The 13,892-nt window shown below is 39.5% G+C and overlaps 1 protein-coding gene across 1 annotated transcript in view; it reads right to left on the bottom strand.

The window, feature by feature from the left end:
- The window catches only part of TESK2 (testis associated actin remodelling kinase 2), a 137,224-nt gene that overhangs the window by 76,796 nt on the left and 46,536 nt on the right, over nt 1–13,892 (bottom strand). The window lies entirely within an intron of this gene.

The following is a 13,892-nucleotide window of genomic DNA, read 5'->3' as shown; positions in this document are numbered from 1 at the left end:
GAGGCCTGAGGAGGGGAGGGATTTGGAGTTGTTTACTGGGTACAGAGTTTCAGCTTTGCAAGTTCTGGAGATTGGTAGCACAACAATGTGAACTGAACTGTACACTTAAATATTGTTAAGATGGCAAATATTATATGTATTTTACCACAATTAAAAATAAATGAAGGGAAGAAAAGAAAGAAAAAAAAAGAGGGAGAGAGAAGAGAAGAGAAGATTAGATTGGTATTTCTCCTTGACTTTTAAACTCATCTGATGCTACCACAGGATCTCTCCAACTCCACTTTCTAAAGAACAGCAGAATGGTGAAGTGCTTGATCTCTGGAGAAAAGCAGACTGAATCCAAGTCTGTAATGCTTAACAGATTAGCATGACTTCTCTTCGAAGTCTTCTGTTATAAAATGAAGAGAATAATAGTCTCACAGAACTGCTATGGAGGATAAAATAGTGTTATGTTAGATTAATGAGATAATGTATATAAACTACTTAACACAGTGCTTGGCACATAATAAACATTCAATACATAGCTATTGTTTTAAAAAAAAATAAACTATATGCTCATAAGAATTTAGCATATCAGGTGAATTTGACACTAATACAGAAAATGCATATAATTTTATGTGAAACAGTAATAATATTCAAATCTGTATAATGCTCCCAAAATTACTTATTTATTACAAAGGGGAAAATATACTTTTACAATGGAAAGATCTGCTGGCTATTAACTTAACCAAGGGTTGGTCACATTTAGCATTACCAAAAGTGAAACACGTGGCATTAGCAACCTTCTGATGTAATATACTTGCTGAAATGTTTAATTCAAATCTAATCATAAGAAAATAATTAGACACATCCAGAATATCTGTAAGATAACTGAACAGTACTCTCCAAACAAACAAAATGTGGGGGACTATTCTAGATTAAAAGAGATTAACAAACATAACCCCTGAAGGGGCACCTGGGTGGCTCAGTCGGTTAAGCAACTGCCTTCAGCTCAGGTCATGATCCCAGGGTCCTGGGATCGAGCCCCACGTAGGACTCCCTATTCCATGAGGGAGCCTGCTTCTCCCTCTCCCTCTGCCTGCCGCTCCCCCTGCTTGTGCTCTCTTTCAAATAAGTAAAATCTTTAAAAATAATAATAATAACCCCTGAAATGAAATATATGAAACCTTGATTTGATTCTCGGTCCAAAAAAGCCGTAAAAAACCTTTTGTTGGAGCATTCAACTGGCTCTGTCAATAGAGCATGCAACTCTTGATCTCAGGGTCATGAGTTCAAGCCCCATGTTGGGTGTAGAGCTTACTTCAAAACAAAACAAAACAAAAACAAAACAAAAAAACACTTTAAAAAAAACACTTTTGTTGGCAAATAAGAAAATGTTTAATAGGGACTGTATACGGAATTATTTTTCTGACTTAAGGTCATAAATAATGATACTATGGCTTTGTAAGAGAATGTATTCTTAGAAGACACAAATTAAAATATTTTAAAGTGTCATGATGTCTGCAATTTGCTTTCAAGTGTTGTTAAAAAAAAAAATACTCATGGGGCACCTGGTTGGCTCAGTCCGTAGAGTATGAGACTCTTGATCTCAGGGTTTTAAGTTCAAGCCCCACGTTGGGTGTAGAGATTACTTAAAAAAAAAAAAAAAAAAAAAAAAAAACTTTAAAAAAAATACAGATAGATAAAGCAATGTAGCAAAATATTAAGTTGTAAATCCAGGTGAAGGTGGTTTATTGTATTATTCTTTCAATTTTCTGTAGATCTTTTTAAGTTTCCAAAAGTTGGAAGAAATAAGTAAAAAATGTATTTTATTTTCTCCCATAAATTTAGCATTAAGAAATAAAAGAACAGGGGTGCTTCAGTGGTTCAGTCAGTTAGGCATCTGCCTTCCACTCAGGTCACGATCCCAGGGGTCCTGGGATCGAGCCCTAATTTGGGCTCCCTCTCATCAGGGAGTCTGCTTCTCCCTTTCCCTCTGCCTCTCCTCAACCCCCTGCTCATGTGCTCTCTCCCCATTTCTCTCTCTCAATAAATAAAACCTTTAAAAAAAAAATAAAAAGAAAGAAAAAACAGTTTAGTTGTGGGGGAAAAAAAAACCAGTTTCATTGTGGGGGAAAAAAATCCAAGCCTATGTTAAAACAAAAAGTGGAATAAATTTATCAAATGTTGGGGCACCTGAGTAGCTCAATCGGTTAGGCGTGTGACTCTTGATCTCAGCGCAGGTCTTGATCTCAGGGTCATGAGTTCAACCTGTGTTGAGCTCCATACTGGTGTGGAGCCTACTTGAAAAAAAGTTTATCAAATGTTAATAGTGATTGTCATTGGTGGTAGAACTAATATCAGTGATTTATTTTTTTTTCTTCATTTTCCAATTCTTCCACAGTGTACTTGACCAACTTTTCTAATAGAAAATATAGCTTTTCGGGTGCCTGGGTGGCTCAGTTGGTTAAGCAACTGTCTTCAGCTCAGGTCGTGATCCTGGAACCCCAGAATCGAGTCCTGCACTGGACTCCCTGCTCAGCGGGGAGTCTGCTTCTCCCTCTGACCCTCCCCCCTCTCGTGCTCACTCTTTCTCTCCCTCATTCTCTCTCAAATAAATAAAATCTTAAAAAAAAAGAAAACTTGGCTTTTCAACTTCAATTTAAATTCATTTTTAACTAAGTAATACGTGCATGTATTTTCTTTGTAGCACATTAACACAATATAAGTTAAAAAATAGGTCCCTTTGACTACCAGATCTATTAATTCCAATCTTCTGTGCCCACTCACAAGAAATAGTTATTGTCACAAGTTTGATGAGTACCCTTCTAGACCTTTAAAAAAATGCACTGACAACACTCCCCAATACAAACTCACACACACAGACTCACACACTAGAAAACTGATAGAGCATGATGTCTAACCTCAGAGAAATCTTAAGTTCTATAGAACAGAGGCTTCTTCTATTCACATGCTCAGAAGTCCAAGTACCCTGCAGGTTCTAAGGATGTTTCAACAGTATACCAAAACAAACAAAAGAGCACAAATACAATCAAATAACAATACTAAGTCACTAGAAAAGTCTGTACATAACAGTTTCTCTACCAGCATGGTAGTATTCTAATGATTATCCCCTATCATCCCACAATTCTTCTGGATTAAATATGAACAAAGGGAAGAGGCCAACCGGAAGAAAAATAACTATATAAAAGGTGACCAGAAACATTGAGAATTGCCACTTAGAATGAGTGATCAAGACAGCAACAAAACACACCAGGGCATTAGGCAGGGAACAATCAAGAATAGAGTTTTCCCCCTTGATCAAAGCTCGAACAGACCCTAAAACTAAAAATCAGAGTTGAAGTTAACTTCAAGATCTGTAAACAAGAGCTACAAACCACAAACTAAAAGCATGCAGCCTGGAAGTGACCAATAATCTTTCATTAGTCTTTCAGGTACATTCAAATGGTAACAAACATTATCATCTTCTATATACAAGGCACTGGGCTGGATGTTGAGAAGCCTGTAGATCAACACTAGGCATCAGCTTGTCAGATCTTCCAGCAACCCATGTCTCCAAATCACAAAGTTATCTTGTTGCTCTCCAGCTTAAAATTCTTCAATGGCTCGCCACTATTTGGGGAACAAAGTCCAAATTCCTTAACAAAACTAAATCCATCTACTGCTCCCTGACTATCCCTACCCCGACTCCTCTCTTTATCTTTACCTATTACATATGATGTATTTATAATTCTTCCCAAATGCATCACACTCTCTCATACTTCCTTACCTTGACACATGCTATTCTCTCTCCTTGCCTTGATGCAATCCTCACCCCCAGAGTTCCATCCCATCTCCCTACTAAATTCCTTTCAATTATTTAAGATATAGGAAGCACCACTTTCCCTGGGGGAAATCTCACTTTATTTCAAGAAAAGCTGTATGGCTCCACTTTGTTTTCTTAGCACTCTATCCTTATTTATCTGTTTTACAGTATTTGCATATTATATGCCATTAGTCTACTTGTCTATCTTCTACATGCCTGAGGGCAGTTGGGACTCAAGATGGCAACACAGGAAGATCCTGAACTCACCTCCTCCCCTGGACACACAGAATCTACAACTACATATGGAACAACTTCCTATATGCCTCAAGGCAAAAACTGCCTTATTCACTTCTTTGTCCCCAGAAGAATAATTTAGCTTTCCTCCACACCCCACATACACACCTTCAGACATGCAGGACTTATTTTCATATGGACAATCTAGATTTTTGTCAAATATCTTACAAAGGTAAGCAGGAAGGAGAAACATGACAATAATTACATAACTATGAACAGACATTAGTACAGACCACCTGTAGTCACTATAGACTCTCGAAGAGAAAAAATAAATTACAGGTTATATACAATCCTATGTCCATTAGCTATTACTATAGCCCATTTTTATTCCATTCCAGTAAGCATATTAACATGAAAATAAGAGTGACAATTAATACAGGGGTACCTCTAATTCAACTCTTATTTATTCATTTAGAGAGAGAGAGAGAGAGAGCAAGGTAGGGGCAGAGGGAGAGGGAGGGAGAGGGCTTTTTTTGTTTTTGTTTTTGTTTTGGGAGGGAGAGAATTGTAAACAGGTTCCATGCCCAGCGTGGAGCCTGACTTAGGGCTGGATCTCACAACCCTGAGATCAGGACCTGAGCCAAAATCAAGAGTAGGACTCTTAACCAAATGAGCCACCTAGATATCCTCAACTCCAATTTATTCATTTTTTTTAATTTTTATTTATTTATTTGACAGAGAGAGAGAGACAGTGAGAGAAGGAACACAAGCAGGGGGAGTGAGAGAGGGAGAAGCAGGCTTCCCGCCGAGCAGGGAGCCCAATGCAGGGAGCCCGATGCGGGGCTCGACTCCAGGACCCTGGGATCATGACCTGAGCTGAAGGCAGATGCTCAACGACTGAGCCACCCAAGCACCCCCAATTTATATTTTTAAAATTAAATTATTTGCATATGTTGGTATACTAACCACTTTTAATAACAAATCACACAATATATTAACTTTAGCAGTCAGTATAAAACCAAGTTGAGAATCTCTTCTCTGGCACAGTGCCTTTAGTTTAGCATTTAGTAATTGCTCAAAAAATGTTTGCTGAATTTAAATAGTTAGCTTGAGTCAGAAAGCTTAATTTCTAGAGCAAAAGAAAAGCATAAACCTTCGACCAGCTCAGAGAAATAGTAAGGAGAGAATTAAATAATAATGACAATAGCATAAGAACTGTCACAAAACAATCCTTCAGTCAACTATTAAATGAATAGTTAATCCAATCAATAAGTCACAATGAGAGGGCACCTGGGTGGCTCAGATGGTAAAGCGTCTGCCTTCGGCTCAGGTCATGATCCCAGGGTCCTGGGATCGAGTCCCGCATCAGGGTCCCTGCTCCTTGGGAGCCTGCTTCTCCCTCTGCCTCTCTCTCTCTCTCTCTCTCTGTCTCTCATGAATAAATAAATAAAATCTTTAAAAAAAAAAAGTCACGGGCGCCTGGGTGGCTCAGTTGGTTAAGCGACTGCCTTCGGCTCAGGTCATGATCCTGGAGTCCCGGGATCAAGTCCCGCATCAGGCTCCCTGCTCAGCAGGGAGTCTGCTTCTCCCTCTGACCCTCTTCCCTCTCGTGCTCTCTATCTCTCATCCTCTCTCTCTCAAATAAATAAATAAAATCTTTAAAAAAATAAAAATAAAAAATAAAAAATAATAAAAAAAGTCACAATGAGTATACAGTAAGTATACAGTAAGCTGGTATAGCAACATAAATATAAGACAAATAGGGCTTATTTTTTTTAAAGATTTATTTATTTATTTGAGAGAGAGAGTGGGAGGGAGGAGCAGAGAGAGAGAGAATCTCCAGTCACTGAGCTCAGAGCCCAGTCCAACTTGGGGCTTGATCCCACAACACTGAGATCATGACCTGAGCCAAAATAGAGTTGGACACTTAACCAACTACTATACCAAGTCATTTTGGAGGTGTTTTTGAAGGTTTTAGGTTAAGTTTTTTGGTTATAACAATGACTAGGGGCAGGGAGTTTTGCTGGCCAGAGATGCTAGACATCCTGCAAGGTACAGGACAGTACTAAACAAGGAAGCATTGTTCTATGTGCTGTATGAAATTCAAATGTCTTGCCAAACATTCATATAAGTGAAGAACATATTTATTATTACCTGAGCTTGGATTCTAACTCTATTTTACATAAAAACAAAGTCACCTTGCATTGTTTTAATATATGAATTTTCTAGAAATACAACTACCTTATAAATTGAGGAAAAATCACACTGTTGTTATTTTCAGAACATCATTAAGAAATGGTCAACATGGGGTACCTGGGTGGCTCAGTCGTTAAGCCTCTGCCTTCGGCTCAGGTCATGATCCCAGGGTCCTGGGCTAGAGCCCCACATGGGGCTCCCTGCTCGGTGGGAACCCTGCTTCTCCCTCTCCCACTCCCCCTGCTTGTGTTCCTGCTCTCTATCAAATAAAAAAATCTTTTTTTTAAAGATTTTACTTATTTGAGAGAAAGAGAGAGAGAGAAACAGCATGAGAGGGGAGAGGGTCAGAGGGAGAAGCAGGATCCCCGCTGAGCCGGGAGCCCGATGTGGGACTCGATCCCAGGACTCCTGAGCCGAAGGCAGTCGCTTAACCAACTGAGCCACCCAGGCGCCCCCAAATAAATATCTTAAAAAAAAAAATTGGTCAACATTAAGGGGCGCCTGGGTGGCTCAGTCGTTAAGCGTCTGCCTTCGGCTCAGGTCATGATCTCAAGGTCCTGGGATTGAGCCCTACAACGGGCTCCCTGCTCAGCGGGAAGCCTGCTTCTCCCTCTCCCACTCCCCCTGCTTGTGTTCCCTCTCTCGCTGTGTCTCTCTCTGTCAGATAAATAAATTAAATCTTAAAAAAAAAAAAAAAAAGAATTGGTCAACATTAAAAAAAAAAGGAGAGGGGTGCCTGGGTGACTCAGTCAGTTAAGCTGACTCTTGATTTCAGCTCAGGTCATGATCTCAGGGCTGTGAGAATGATCCCCACATCAGGCTCCATACTGGGTGCAGAGCCTGCTTAAGATTCTTTCCCTCCCTCTCCTTCATCAATCTGTAATTTGTCTTGGCAAGCTATCTCTATTTCACTTGAGGTTACTTCCCTCTTCCCCTTATCACATACAAATAAGTCTGGTGTGTTGTTTCTTTTGGGGGGGGGGGCTCTGTTATTATACTTTTATTCTAATATCCACCAGCATCTCTGCTCTTCAATTTTTCTTCTTGCATGGAGTGGCTTTTGATTGTCTTCTCTTAAAACTAGTAATTTATAAGAGGGTAAAAGCATCTGACTACCTCATTAAGTTTTCTACAGTAATTCTGTATATTGAAATCTGTATTTTTACTACCTTAATTTTCTTTTACTTGTTGTTTATCATAGAGTTAGGATATCATGTTGATGCTTTATAATTTTGAACAACAGTAACCTAATCACCTACCAATTTCTTTTTTTCAAGATTTTATTTATTTATTTGAGAGAGAGAGGGCACAGAGGGAGAGTGAGAGGGAGAAGCAGACTTCCCGCTGAGCAGAACCTGACATGGGGCTCCATTCCAGGACCCTGGGATCATGACCTGAGCTGAAGGCAGACACTTAATCAAGTGCCCCAATCACCTATCAATTTCATTTCAGGGAAGTTCATTAAAAAATTGTTATAATAAAAAACTGTTATAATAGCAATAACATAGCTATTATTCATAGCACTTACTACGTACTAGGTTCTGCTATGCTTTATATATATATATATATATATATTACATATATATTTATAATATACTATATATATACATATATATATATATATACATAAACCCATTTAATCCTCAAAATAATTCTGGGAGGTAGGTATTATTAATGTTCCCCATTTTACAGCTATAGAAACTGGGCACAGAGAGATTAAAGAACTTTCTCAAGATCATACATCTAGTAAATGACAGAGCCAGAATTTGAACCCAGATAATGCAAACATTGGGCCTGAAAGGCTTGAGAACAACTTATTTAAGGAAAAAAAGCATTGCATGCACACAACCTAACAATTATTCTGCCAAGAAATAATAATCATGATCTTGTATGTATCTAACAACACAGAACTGTAATGTCTAAAACAAAAACTGACAAAATACAAGGCAAATTTGACAAATCCACAATCTTCATGGGATATTTTAACATACTTCTCAGAAAATGAAAGTTCTAGAAGATAAGAAAGTATGGATATGGTACATTTTAATAACAAAATTGACATGCTTGATCTAATCTTGTTCCAATAAAGGTAGGCTTTATTTTTTTCCAAGTCTATATGAAAACATTTACCAAAATGCATGGATACTACATCATAAAGGAATTCTCAAAAAATTTCAAATAATGTAATTCCGGGGCACCTGAGTGGCTCAGCTGGTTGAGTGCCCAGCTCTTGGTTTTGGCTCAAGTCTGATCTCGGGATCATGGGATCGAGCCCCACATCAGGCTCTGTGCATTGTGCAGAGTCGCTTGGGTTTCTCTCTCCCTCTCCCTCTGCCCCTCATGCTCATGCTCTCTAAATAAATAAATACAATTAAAAAAAAATGTGTTTCCAAAACTACATTCGCAGACCACTATGAAATACAATTATAAGTCAACAATAAAAAGATAATTAAAAACAAGCATAGCAGACAATAATGTTTACTCAACATCTACTTTCCCCCCTTTCTTGACTAACAGGACCCCAAATAGGTGGCAATGTGCTTAGTTAATGAAAACATTCAATCTGGCAGTCTTCCTTACGGCTAGAGAAGCCAGGTAACATTACCACTAAGTAAGGAGATGTAAATGGGAATTGCTAGGTAGGGATTCTGGAAATGCTACTGTTTTCCTGATGAAATTGTCCTTTATGCCTTTTATAGCCTGCAGCAAAGATGCAGTCCTTATTATCAGGGGCAGTTACTTCGTAACCAAAAGGCAAGTCCAACACTAAAGACAGAGGAAGCTAGAAGGAGCCTGGTTTGTTGATGACTTTCTTAAGCAGCTGCACAACACAGGCATTTCTCAAGATTTCTTGAGAAAAATTAATCCCTTATTTGTATAAGCCACTATGTTCAAGTTTCTGAAACATACTGCCAAAGACAATCCTAACTGATATGCAAAAGATTCAAAATAAATGAGTTAGAGTTCAACTAAAAATGCCAGAATAAAGAAAGTATAAAGATAAAAAGCAAAAATTAATGAAATAGAAAACAAACAACTGAGAGTTCCAACAAACCAACAGCTGATTTGGGAATAGAAAAAACTGATAAAGAAACATATCTTCAATGGCTCTGGACCAAGAAAAAAAATATTTTATTTTTTGGACCCTGCCTCTCCCTCTAGACTCATAAGAGTCTTGCCATTCCTTTACATGCATCCACCAGACTTGAACCAAACCAAATTTCTCACCATTCCTAGTATATTCCTCTGTGCCTCTACACATGCCTTTCCTACCGCTTGAAATGTCCTTTCCCTTACTTGTGCACAGACAAGCTCTATTTTCTTCCTCAGGAAAACTCAAGGGTGTGACCTCCTCTAGGAAGCCTCTAACCCTTCAAACAACGTTTATACTAGGGCCCAGTATTATATCCCTTAGTACCCTATGCATACTTTCACACAATTAGCAAATATGTTTTAAGCAATTTCAGGCTCTTGCTAAAGCTCATTTTAGCAAATACTATGTTTTAAATATATTTCCTGTCTTCTACCTTAAGCAAAGAGCTCTTTTAGGGCAGGATTTTATTCCTCTATCCCTAGCACCTAGCTCAATGTCCTACACCTAGTGAGCATTAACTAAAATATCTGCTGAGTAAATAAATGAATAAAATAGCAAATAATTAGGGCGCATGGGTGGCTCAGTCGTTAAGTGTCAGCCTTCCGCTCAGGTCATGATCCCAGGGTCCTGGGATCGAGCCCCACATCGGGCTCAGTGCTCAGCGGGAAGCCTGCTTCTCCCTCTCCCACTCCCCCTGCTTGTGTTCCCTCCCTTACCGTGTGTGTGTCTCTCTCTGTGTCAAATAAATAAATAAATAGACAGATAAATAAAATCTTTAAAAAAAATAGCAAATAATTACACTGTTTATCACATGCTAGAAGTATCAACAGTGCTATGAGATCACAAAAGGAAAGCAACCAACCCTCACTCTCCTTGCTGAAAAATGGTAACACTCTAGAATCAACTTGTTGTAATATCTTTCACATGCCTTCACATAATATCATATGTTTACAGAAATACTTCTATGCACTGAATGAATGGAAGTTATACATGAAACTTGTGTGCTTCTAGTTTTTGTTTTCCCAGCTGAATTATCAAATGAGGTGAAGGATCTTAGCAGATATTTCTGCACAGCAATATGAACACAGTAAAATATGCTACTTGATAAATTGTCACTTGATGTCACCTAGTGCTGAGCTCAACCCACTGAGACATCTACAAAATTCTTTACTAATTAGCCCAACTTTCCACACAAACTCTAGAGGAAATATTAAATGTACTGAATATGGCCAAAGGCTACAATCATACACTGCTGTGTGTGAAACTTCAGTATGCATATGATAGAAATACAGTGTCTCCTTTAAAACACATCATTTCCCCACACAGACACACACCAAATACTGTACCTCCCCAGAAGAGCTCCCTCTCAGAAATCCCCAGTACCTCTAAGAGGTTGCAGAACCAGATAAAGGCAACAAGGAAACAATAGGAAATGTAGCAAGAAGTAGTTTTGACAGACAATAAGGATATGCAACAGAAACCATTATCTAGGTGCAAACCCCAAAGCCTAACTGGACTGCTATCATCCTCTTTCTCTCATACTTTTCAATGCTAAACTCCTTTAAAAAGGGTGGTGAAGGAGGGGCGCCTGGGTGGCTCAGTCGTTAAGCATCTGCCTTCGCTCAGGTCATGATCCCAGGGTCCTGCGATCGAGTCCCACATTGGGCTCCCTGCTCCACGGGAGGCCTGCTGCTCCCTCTCCCACTCCCCCTGCTTATGTTCCCTCTCTCACTGTGTCTGTCAAATAAATAAATAAAATCTTTTAAAAAAAAGAAAAAGGGTGGTGGAGGATGGGGAGGGAAGTTTGTTTTCTTCTTTAAACTCTCTTTTGTAAATCTCTGTAATATGGTGTCCAGCCCTTGGAATTTATGTTTGGTAGATCTGGCACATTCCCTGACCTTTAGGAACCTATCTCTGACTGCTACTTGTCTCTTTTCCTTCTTCACACCCTCCACAAATAAAAGTTCAAACCTCGCTGCTCTAGTGCCTCTAACCTTACTCTTTTCCTTGATTATTTCTGACACTGAAAACATTTTGATGGATAAAAATGTGCTCAATTCCTATATAACAATGTTTTCATGCCAGAGTAATGCTGTACAATGAAGGGTTTTCTCTATATTTGATCTTCCTTGATCTCATTTTTTTAGGAGCCCAACATGGGGCTTGAACTCATGACCCTGAGATCAAGATCTGAGCTGAAATCAAGAGTCAGACACTTAATCAACTGAACCACCCAGGCACCCCAATTTATTATATTTTTTAAGATTTATTTGTTTAATTATTTTTGAGAGAAAGAGAGAGAGCATGAGCAGGAGGAGGGGGAGGGGGAGACTCCCCACTGAGCAAGGAGCCTGATGCAGGACTCAATCCCAGGACCCCGGGATTATGACCTGAGCCAAAGGCAGATACTTAACCGACTGAGCCACCCAGGCGCCCCACCCCAATCTCATTCTTGATATTGAAGGTTCCCTTAATTCTCTGACTCTGTGGAGCAATTTAATTCTGAAATGGCTGGTCTGACATGAGGGGACAAACATGGACAGCCAGAAACACACACACACTCATATACACACATCTTGCTCATTGATGTTTTAGAAGTTGGGGATAGTTCAGATCACTCCCAGAACTCATTACTTTGTTTCTCCAAACAGCCTTGGTATAAACTGGTATCTCAGTCACAAATAACACTAAAAACTGGTACTTCAGAAATGCCTAATGGGCTTCCTCCTAACCTTCACCCTCAGGTAGAACATGCACTACCTCACATCATCCTGTCTTGCTCTTAGTCATCTTGCAAAAGCTGCCTTATATACCTCCAAGACTATAGATCTAACTCTTCTCTGACACAGTGACTATTAAAACATACAGTCATTACATCTTGTTAGAACAGGATCATATGTAGTGTTGACGAAAACATTTTTTTTTAAAAAAAGATTTTATTTATTTATTCATGAGAGAGAGAGAGAGAGAGAAGCAGAGGGAGAAGCCGGCTCCCAAGGAGCAGGGAGCCTGATGCAGGACTCGATCCCAGGACCCTGGGATCATGACCCGAGCCGAAGGCAGACGCTTAACCATCTGAGCCACCCAGGCGCCCGACGAAAAGACTTTTTATAGTGAGGTCGCAGAGAGGCAGATAGAAAAGCACAAACACAACCATGAAATAAAAAATAGAGAATTTGAAAAATATCCTGGAGTATTTGTAGATTCAGGCTGCGACAATGATCACATATAGAAGAGGGATGCCTGGGTCGCTCAGTCGGTTAAAAGTCTGCCTTCAGCTCAGGTCATGATTCCAGGGTCCTGCGATCGAGCCCCACATCAGGCTCCTTGCTTGGCAGGGAGTCTGCTTCTCCCTCTCCCTCTGCCTGCAGCTCCCCCTGCTTGTGCTCCCTTGCTCTCCTCTCTCTCTCTGGCAAAAAATAAATAAAATCCTTAAAAAAAAAAAAAGAAAAATGATTCACTGTCTTGCAAATGTCACAAGTTGTAGTTTGAGAAGCTAAAAAATTATAGGCAGTTAGGGCAATAAGACCACCGAGGCCACACCAGCATTTTAAGACCCGATATCTTATTTCTCAGATAAAGCAGACAAAACTACCAGAGAACATAAAATCTTTACCTTCCCAAGCACAAAAATAAAACATATTACAACAAAATAACATTCACATACTAAAATGTTCCCCTTACTTTTTTTATTATTATTTAAAATCAATTATCTAGGGGCACCTGGGTGGCTCAGTCAGTTAAGCATCTGGCTTCGGCTCGGGTCATGATCCCGGGGTCCTGGGATCAAGCCCCCCATCAGGCTCCCTGCTCAGTGGGGAGTCTGCTTCTCCCTTTCCCTCTGCCCCTCCCCCCTCTCATGCGCACTCTCTCTCTTCTAATAAATAAAATCTTTTTAAAAAATCAATTAACATATAATGTATTATTAGTTTCAGAGGCAGAGTTAAAGATTCATCAGTTGCACATAACACCCAGTGCTCTTTACATCAAGAGCCCTCCTAAATACCCCTTACCCAGTTACCCCATCCCTCCACCCACCTCCCCTCCCAGCAACCCTGTTTGTTTCCTATAGTTACCCCTTACTTTCTTTATAACACATCTGTTAATACTGCTACAGATACAGAGTTTGCATGACAACTCCATGTGCACTAAATAATAAATGTGTAACCATGAATGTGAATAAATCAATTTTTCAGTACCCAAGCAGATGGCAGATAGCTGGCTCTTTTAGTTTATAAGTTTACTGTTTCTTATAGCTTAGCACTTCCAGACATAGTGCTGTCAATTTAGGAAATATATACCAAGGGGGAAAGTAGGAACTTAAGCCTCTTATATAGCTAGCTGTATACTTACCACACAAAGTGAATCAGGCTGAACTCTATAAGACAGTGTGCGTGTGTGTGTATGCAGTGTGTGTGTGACACACAATCATATTCTAGAAATACAGTATAAATTAGTATAATATGTAAAAACAATAAAAATAATCTTTCAGGCGCTGGGGTGGCTCAGTCAGTTGAGTGTCCCACTCTTGGTTTTGGCTGGGGTCATGATCTCAGGATGGTG

This window comes from Callorhinus ursinus, unplaced genomic scaffold, assembly GCF_003265705.2.
Source record: "Callorhinus ursinus isolate GAN/ISIS: 27379988/994484 unplaced genomic scaffold, GSC_fseal_2.0 scaffold18, whole genome shotgun sequence".
In the NCBI taxonomy this organism is placed as follows: domain Eukaryota; kingdom Metazoa; phylum Chordata; class Mammalia; order Carnivora; family Otariidae; genus Callorhinus; species Callorhinus ursinus.
This window is presented reverse-complemented; position numbering and strand designations above follow the sequence as displayed.